This window comes from Alligator sinensis, unplaced genomic scaffold (assembly GCF_000455745.1).
Source record: "Alligator sinensis unplaced genomic scaffold, ASM45574v1 scaffold2044_1, whole genome shotgun sequence".
Classification (NCBI taxonomy): domain Eukaryota; kingdom Metazoa; phylum Chordata; order Crocodylia; family Alligatoridae; genus Alligator; species Alligator sinensis.
Genome location: NW_005843517.1, coordinates 61,191 through 69,253, shown reverse-complemented (window position 1 = coordinate 69,253; position 8,063 = coordinate 61,191). Strand labels below are relative to the sequence as shown.

Here is an 8,063-nt window from a genome sequence, read left to right as displayed (position 1 = left end):
TGAACCACTTGAGGACCCCAGTGAAACAGCTGCTTCCATCATACATGAGGAGCTTGGGAGTTTCTCCTTGCTTGAACACACATAATTTCATTTCAAATCTCACTGAGCTTGAAGCCTTGCATTGGATGGTGATCATCTCAAGAGGATTCAGTGCCAGAGAAGCTGGTATCTGTTATATTGATCACCTCACTGGATTCTAGGACAGGAGAGAGAGAAATCTTGGAGTGAGTCTCTTTTTGTAATAATGGCCTCAACATCCACATAATGAATGTCTGATACCTACCTTTGAACACAGAGAAGAATCGCCAGTTAAGATGCAGCCATAACACCATGGTGCTTCCTTACTTGGGGAAAGTTTCAAAGCTTACTGTTGTACAGGAGGAACTTAAAGCACCTCAGATCCTACATCTTCTAAGGGTCAGGCATGGAAAGATATGCAAACGCAAGGCTCAACTCAATGATGCTTGAGGCTTCCCATCTCCTTCATGGCTGCATTGTCAGGAGAAAACAGCTGCAGGTCATGCTCAGCATCCTTCAGGAGGAGCAGGTTGAACAGGGGTCCAGGGTCATCAAAACAGCAGCACTTTGGTGCTTGTAGGGTTTTTAGCACTGAGAGAGACCAGTGGTTCATGGGAGTGTACAGAAAGGTTATCATTGCACATGCGGGAAATCTTGGCCCTTGTAATGTTCGGTAGAATAATGCAGCCTCCAGGTGCGGATGCTCAGTTGGTGTAAATGCAGTGTGCAGAGTGTCCCCAGGAACTAACAAGAGACAGGGCATTGTTCCAATGTTCACTGTAGCAGGCCCTCTCGATTGCTCAGGGAAGTGAATGGAAAGATGTTAAAGGGGATTTAGATTTGATGCCATCTGCTCAGAGGTACATTTTATAATGGGTTCAGCACCTTGGAGGTGGAGAAGTTCAGATATCTAGACAGACAGATGCAATATGCCAACTTCATCTCTCTCCCGCCGCTGACCCTTGCAGAATTACAGCAGTAAGAGCCATGCAGCAAAGAGCTTGCCTGTTCAAGGGCAAAGTCATGAAAGTTAGTTGCTTTACTTTGTGGAAGAAATCAAACTTCGCGTTGTGGTTGTATTAGAATTGGCAGAGCCATCTAGGTTTATTTAAAGCTATACAAGTGATCACAGGGAGAGTTCTCAAAGGAACTCTGAGCTCTACAAGTTTACAAGCATATGTATACTTTAGGCAGCGAGAAAAGATGCAGGGTTCAGACAAAGCAACCTTGAGAGTAACAGAAAGATGTTGATCCTTCGTTTGTCACACGTAAGGAGTTAACTTTTTCAGCAAACACGTTGTGTTTTGGGAACAGCTATCAGTGTCGTGGGTTTTGGGGTTTTTTTTTTTTTGGTTCCTGGAAAGGAGGAGGTTAACATCTGCACACAGACAAAACAAGGCATGAAGGTTTTTCCTTATCTTAGAACATTTTAAAACACATAGCATCAGCATCAGCATCTTTTTCTCTTCTCTTTCTCTCCCTTCTTAGTCAAGTAAGAGGCCTGGTTAAACTTATTTCCACAACTTTCAGTAAGTTCACCCGATCTTGACCTAGGCAAATCTATCACAGATGTTAAAGTCTGGCTTGAGTCAAGAAAACCAGCAATGTATTTACCTCCAACAACTTGTAGCATGGTCAACACTACATGGACAGGCACATTCTCATTTTCTGTCATGACTCCAAAGATCCTGAACTCCCGCTTGGGGCCGACACATCATATTTTTAATTATTTTCATTTTTTAATTGTGTGTTTTGGGCCACATCAGCCAAATCCAGTCAGATTCTGTCTACTCAGCAGAGCTCAGTCATTCAAGTCTGTGTCATCATCTCAGCTTCAATCGCCTGCTGATGCCTCAGCTCACTGTAGCCTGGTCAGCGCTCCCTACTTGCTAAATCTAAGGTCATAGTTCAATAAGGTCCAGCTCCTACTGACCACAGTGACAACAGTCCTGTCACTGCTCAGGACAGGACTGCTCCTAGAAGATGATTGCTGACAGTGGAGCAGAGGCTGCACGGTGTGAATGTGCTTTTTGCTTTAAAGGAAATCCCGCTTACCTTTTGGGCACTTCCATGTCGCTCATCAGTAGAGCAGGTCACTAAGACCATTAATTGTTGCTCAGTACATGCTTCCTCATTGGAGGAGGGTGTTTGGTGATAGGGACCTCTGCGTTTTTCATGGGGGATGTGCAAGTCCCGGGGCACTGAGCAGGTGCATAGGAGGTATATGCTTGCATTGGATATGTTGGACTCAAATGAAGCCTTCACTTCTAGTGCTTGAAGACAGGACTGTAATGTGCACGGTGAGATCTTTTCACCTGCTCAAAAGGGGAAATGCCACCTGGTTTGCCTGGAAAGCAATGGATAGTACAGCAACCCTTCATGGAGCTCCTGGCCACATATCACCTCTGATCTGATTTGGGGACAGCCTTCCTGCCCTTACCTTGCATCATCATAATGAGATTATACTATGATTATTTTGAGGAAGGATTAGCTGTGTCATGCTGCTCGCTATTGTTCAGAAGGTGCCATTAAATTAACCAGATTGCTTCTATGTTAGGATACCTTATGAATGTAGCATTTTACCAATGGTAAGGTGCTGATTTAATGAAACCCAGTCTCTTCTCAGCCCCCTTCCTGGGCAGGAGATATGTTTGATGCAGTGTAAAGGCAGTGATGATCACTCACCACCCTCTGTTGGGGTCGGGACACTTTTTCACATAAGTTTTAGGAAGCTGCTCTTGGACGAGCCATGACCCCTCCCTGGGGAGAGGGCAGGGCCATGTTTGCATGGAAGATGTTTTACATCGCTCCAGACTGCCGGGGTGACACAGCTCACAGCAGGGGCAGGCACTCACCTTCGCTCAGGAGGCTGCTGGTCAAGGCACCTCCTCAGGAAATGTTTTTTTGGGCCTGTATCTCCCCTAAGAATGACTGGGACCCTGATGTCTCACATCCCAAACCCAAGGATGCAGGCCAGGAAGGGATGAGTGGTGCCTTCCTGTGTGAGCTGAGCCATTGGGACACTGAGGTGGGAAGGTTCATAGGAAGAGAAGGGGAACAAGCAAGAGCGAACCTGGCTCTGTGCCCAGGCAGGGGGACACGGTTCTGGCAGGGAGCGAGGCTTTGCTTTCAATTGTTCTAGCGTGGTACAAGCACTGGGGAAAATGGTAGAAATAGCCCTGAGGCAGGACACAGACTTCTGCATTTCCTGCTGCACCTGCTTGAACCTGCCCCCCTGTCCCTGGCCTCGTTAGCCTGGAAACGCAGAGGATCAGCAGGAGGCATCAAGGCAGCCCAGCACAATAGTGCCTGGCTCCTCTCAGCCTGAAAGTCCAGCCTAAGACAAGGGATGTCTACCCTATCCACATGGATGTGTCACAGGCTAAATAAGACTTGTGCCTAAGGGAGAAGAAAATCTCAGGGGAAAATCATGTGTTTGTTCCAGGCAAATAAGCCTGAGTAATGCAAAGGAGACAGCTGAGCAGTGTGTCAGGAGTCACTGGATGAGAGGTCTGTGGGGCTGGGACAGAGATCTGTGACTGAGGGGGAGAAATGATGGGGAAAATCCCTAAACAAGCTCAGCCCCGCCCCGCCCTGCTGTGACGGGGCAGGAGAGGCCCTGGCCTGTGGCTGGGCAGGAAGCAGCTGGTGCCGGGAGCAGCAGGACTGAGCAGAGCAGGGAGGTTTTTGTACGGGGCTGTAGCACTGTGGGAGAGCTATAACTCTGCTGACAGTAATAATCTCCAGCATCTCCAGCTTCCACCTGTCTGATGGTGAATGTAAAGTCAGTGCCAGACCCACTGCCACTGAACCGGTCGGGGATCCCGGAGGGGCGCCTGCTTGCGTAGTAGACAAGGAGCTTTGGAGCCTGCCCTGGTTTCTGCTGGTAGAAGTGCATGTTGTTGCCAACACCGGAGCTGGTTTTGCACTTGATGGTGACTGTCTCTCCAGGGGACACTGCCAGGGACTCTGGAGTCTGAGTCACAACAATGTCCCCGCTGGAGCCTGCAATGGAAAATAAAACAGTCACCAGGAATAGAAACTAGAACAACTTAAATGAAATAATAGCAAGCAAAGGCAGGTGTTTTTTGCTTTTTTTTTTTAGAATATGATTTCCTTTTAAATACTTAATTTATTACTAGAGAGAGAAAAGGACTAACATTATATCTTGCTCAAAATATAATACAAAAAACTTTGTCTAAACCTTCAGTACTAGTGATAGTTGTGTGCTGTGCCTTTCCCTCCTGCTGCCCTTACCCTTTGCCCAGAGCACGAGGAGCCAGAGGAGCTGAGTCTGCCACAGCATCTTGCTGCTTCTGCACCGACTGACACGGAGCTGAGAGACACCAAGCGTTAAACCGGCCCCTTTATAGCTGCTCCCCAGAGCAGGGCGCTGTCCTTATGCAAAGCAGCACCTCTATGTAAATGCACCGTCCCTGGGCCCAGGGCAGAGACTGCAGGGCAGGGGCAGACACAGCCCTGCTCTGTGCTGATGCCATTGCTGACAGCAGTGTCTCTGCGCAGGGATCAGGACAGTGTGTGGGTCTCTCACTCCACGACCGACTCTCATCTTCCCCAGCAGTGTCACACAGGTGCAGCCCCATGGCCTCGGTCTTCACATGCTGCTCGTACCTCTGCTGACCCCTGGCTCTGCCTCACTGCTGACCATCTCCATCTCTATACGGTGTCACCCTACGAGGGCTCACATGAGTTGTCACTGGGTAAACCGGGAGTGAACTCTGGGTTCCCTACAAGGCAGTGACAAAGCTCCCGTGGCCTCAGGGTGAGAATAGCACCAGGGGACTTTCACTACCTGCACTCCCATGCATGGTCGGCACTGAACCCCAGTAGGTCACCACTAAGCCACAGTAGAGATCCCACACTGGTCACCACTAAACCCCAGTGAAGATTTCCAGTCCTGCCAGGGCTGGAAGTTGCTGGCCTTGCTGCCCCTACCCTGTGCTGGGTGCCACTGTGGGACCTGTGCACCGCGAGGAGAAGGAGACATCAGGCGTGGACAGTCAGACCTCGGCAGACGGACGCAGCTCTGAACAGTGTGAGGATCCTCTCAGTATTGTGGCTTCCTCTCACTCGGGGCTGTCAGGGCTAGGGCAGCTCTTCATCCTTCAGGGCATTATGGATGAGGATGCCACTTCGTCATCCTCCTTGCTGCCTCAGGTGACCACCCATCTCTACTTGGGCAGGACAGTCCCAACATGTAAACTTCCAGTCCCGGGCCCAGCTTAATGACTCCAGGACAGCATTTGTCTTGGATGTCCCCCTGCACCATAGTATCATTGACTGCTTACAGAAGTTTAGAAAAAACCCCCAAAAACACACTTTACCAGAAGAAGCAGCAAAATATTTCATTCTAGCTGCACAGTGTTTGTATTGATCGGGTGCTTCAGCAGGGCTTTTTGTGCTTTTATCTTATAGCTGATTCAATTCAACTGGGTGCCGTGTACTGGCCGCACTGGTGTCCCTGCCAGTCTGCCCTTTTCAGTCCGACTGATGTCTTTGTTGAGGAGCTGGTGGAGCTCAGACAGCCGTCGTGCCCGGGAGTGCAGCACTCCTTCAGCGCCGTTGTGTGCCCCAGGCATGTGGGGAGGCAGGACAAGGACCTGGGTTGTCCCTTCCGGACAGAAGTTGTGTGACCCTAGGGCAAGGGGGAAGATGGGTCGAAGTCGACCGCATTGAGCTGACAGTCAGGTTTGGTGTTGGAACAACTGGATATCAGATAAAAAAACCCCAAAATTCCTGAGATGGGGATATTTCCAAACCAAAACAAGACCCTAAGAGAGAATGAGGAATAAGTTCATGACCCTGGGGTGGAACAAAATGCCAGAAAAGGGTGATATGCCCCTGAGACAAGTACAACGAACCCAGACTTAAGTATCAGATCAGTGAATGTGAGGATTGTACTGTACTGCCAGGGGACCTGGGCACCCTCAGTCTGCCCTGCAGTGCTTCCACTGGAGGAGAAATATGAAAAGACTTAGCTGAGGTTTGACAACTAGTGACCTGGGCCACAAATATTAAATCCTGGACTCGTAGTCAACTCACTGGTGCATTGTGGGACAGCATCAAAGTGCGTGTAATGGCCTCTCTATGGATTTCCAAGTGTTAGCATTGTTTTGTTTCTTATGCGATGCTTGATGGTTTTCCTGGGTTCATATTGCTTGTTCCTGGTCTAACCTCCCTGCCGTGTTTTTCAGCCCAGGTTACTGGAAACCTGTATTTGGAATATGTACAAAACCTCCCGTTTGTCACAACGCAGAGGAATTTGCACCTTAAAGGCAGTCCATCACTCCCAGCATCAAGAGTGGGTCAAGATTGTCAGGCCCTATGTCAGGAGGAAGTATATGACTTTCATATCAGGTCTAAGAGATAAAGGGTGATTTTTGAACTGAGAGACTTGGTGGGGGCAAATGTGAGCATCCCCTGGCCCTGCTGTACCGGGTCTGCTGAGTCCCTGGCCTGTGACTGTGCGGGAAGCAGGTGGAGCCGGGACCACAAACCTGAACAGAGCAGCAAGGCTTTTGTATGGGGCAGTAGCACTGGGAGAGGGTAACTAGCACCCTGATGACAGTAATAGTCTCCAGCATCCCCAGCTTCCACCCGGCTGATGGAGAAAGTGAAGTCAGTGCCAGACCCACTGCCACTGACCCGGTCGGGGGGGTCAGGGAGGGGCGGTAGCTTGTGTAGTAGAGAAGGAGCTTAGGAGTCTGCCCTGGTTTCTGTTGATACAAGTGCATGCAGTTGCTAACACTGGAGCTGGCTTTGCACTTGATGGTGACTGTGTCTCCTGCAGATACTGCCAGGGACTCTGGAGTCTGAGTCATGAGGATGTCCACGCTGAAGCCTGCATGTTGGAAACAATCAACATAAAAAACAAGGTCTGACAAATCAAACCCAATGATGATCAGTAAAGTGAAATATTGCCACTGTTTTTTGTTTGTTTGTTTGTTTGTTTGGTTGGTTGGTTTTAATCTCTCTCTCCAATTTGTTTTTAGAAATCTAAGTCAAGATGAAGAAAAATTCAGCCCGTGAATTTAGGAAACAACCTGTGTTAACTAAATCTATGATCTCTTTTAAACATCCTGAAGGATAGTGGCAGACAGTGTTCTTTGGGGAGATGTCTTCCTATGTCCTTAGACCAGAGCTTTCCAAGCTTTTCATGTTGGTGACACACTTTTTAGACATGCATCATTTTGTGACACAGTAATTCAGTTCCGGAGGAGGGGCCAAGGGAAGCAGACGCGAGTAAGGGAGCTCCGCGGTGCCCTTCCGCAAAATATTCTGCATTTAGCGCGACACACCTACACACTGCCGCCGACACACTAATGTGTCGCGGCACACAGTTTGGAAAGCTCTGCCTTAGACCAAGACGGCTACAACCGAGACCCCTACAGCATGGAAGTTACTGCACTACCCTGGGCTGTTAACTCATAATCCAGTCTGTGTATCAAGTTATCAGTGTCACACTCTCAATAGCAAACCAATAGGCCGGTGCAAATAGGGAACTTTTCAATTTGGATTTGTCTGATTAATATGAAAGTCATTTGATTCAGAAATCTGAATTGTTTTTCCTATTTGATTTAACCGAATCGCTTCGGAAGACTCGGAGCCGATTTGGAGCCGATTCGTGAATTCAGCCATAGAGTATAATAGGGAATCAAAGAAATATTTATAACTTTGTTTTTTTTTTGTCTAATTTGAATGAAACTTGCAGGGTTGGTAGCCTCTCCTAGGAGCATGAAGGCTGCCAAGCTTCAAAGTGATAGGTATAGGGGTTTCTGGGGAATTGCACGTCAAACTTCTGACAAGCAAAACTCATGTCACGTGTGTGTGTTAAGCCACAGTGGGGTAAAAACTACAGGGTTTGTAGACCCTTCTCAGTCCACACAGCCTGGCAAGTTTTAAGGAGATAGGTGCAGGGTGTGGCGGGCCAGTAGGGGGCGCTCCTGCGTTGAGCCGCCCACCTCCCTGCTCCCGACCACCTTCCAGGCTCCGAGTGCCTCCCTGGGGTGCCTCCCGTCCGGCCG

The 8,063-nt window shown here is 48.9% G+C and overlaps 1 pseudogene; it reads right to left on the bottom strand.

Annotated features, from left to right (window-relative positions):
- Positions 1–5,674: 5,674 nt before the first annotated feature.
- Positions 5,675–8,063, bottom strand: part of LOC106723304 — a 6,437-nt pseudogene continuing 4,048 nt past the window's right edge.